Source organism: Etheostoma spectabile, unplaced genomic scaffold (assembly GCF_008692095.1).
Source record: "Etheostoma spectabile isolate EspeVRDwgs_2016 unplaced genomic scaffold, UIUC_Espe_1.0 scaffold00570089, whole genome shotgun sequence".
Classification (NCBI taxonomy): domain Eukaryota; kingdom Metazoa; phylum Chordata; class Actinopteri; order Perciformes; family Percidae; genus Etheostoma; species Etheostoma spectabile.
The window spans coordinates 26,609-27,598 of record NW_022605523.1 but is presented as its reverse complement, the minus strand read 5'-3'; the positions used below and the strand labels follow the sequence as shown (position 1 = coordinate 27,598).

The 990-nt window shown below is 38.4% G+C and overlaps 1 non-coding gene across 1 annotated transcript; it reads right to left on the bottom strand.

The window, feature by feature from the left end:
- Window positions 1-680: 680 nt before the first annotated feature.
- trnal-caa (transfer RNA leucine (anticodon CAA)) lies at window positions 681-752 on the bottom strand. The gene has a single exon. It is a non-coding gene; the product is annotated as a tRNA-Leu (tRNA).
- Window positions 753-990: the final 238 nt, after the last annotated feature.

Genomic DNA, 990 nt, shown 5'->3' with positions numbered 1-990 from the left:
AGGCATAAAGCTGACATCCTTAGGTCGCTGGTTCAAATCTGGCTCGAAGGAGAAGTTTCTTTCCAGAGTTTCCCTTCTAGGATCAATCAAGTATTTCGGGTTCTGATGTAGAAATGGACAGACAACCCAAAGCATAATACTTCTTGCCGAGACATAACATGAAACCAAAAAAAGAGGTGGGGGAGATATGAGCGCAGAAATCTTTTTACGACAGGCTTTACGTGATATTCATGAAACGTTCGTATCACACCAATCAGAGCGTAAGAATGATCGTACATTGATAAATGCAGCGGCTGGAAAGTGACTTGATTTTGCCACTAAAAAATGAAAGTAATATTGTGAGGAATTTGCCTTGTGCGTGACACTCTTTTCCATCATATTCAATAAATAAACCAGATTTTTCAATCCATTCCTCTACTTATATGCAAAGTAGTCTCATCCAGGACCTATCGCACCCTAAGCGAGAATCATAAACCTAGACCAATGAACAGGGAGAGTCACGTCCTGCTTATTGTTCCTCATTTCTTTTCCCAGTTTTTTTCTATTGCGTGCAGTTGAAGCAGGACATGAAAAATAGCCAGCATTTGTATTACAATTTTGATTGCTCCTAATCTGGACTAATTTAACATCAAATTGGATTTTAAATTTCAGATTAAGATTGTAACAATTCCTGCCCTTCAGGGCTTGTCTGGGATTTGAACCCTGGACCTCTCGCACTTGAAGCAAGAATCATACCACTAAACCAACGAGCCATTAATATTAACATTGTTGTTTGAAGCTGAGTGCTGACTTTTAATCGTTCCTCTTTTGCTCCAAAAACACCACCTCAGTTTTTTCTTAATTTAAATTCAGAAAGTTCTGGCACTTCCAGCTGTTAATTTGTTCAATACCCTTAGTCAGTTTTTGTATTGGACTATAGTCCCCTGACGATAGGATTATGTAAATTTGTGTGTCGTCCGCATAACTATGGTAACTTATTTTGTTGTTTTC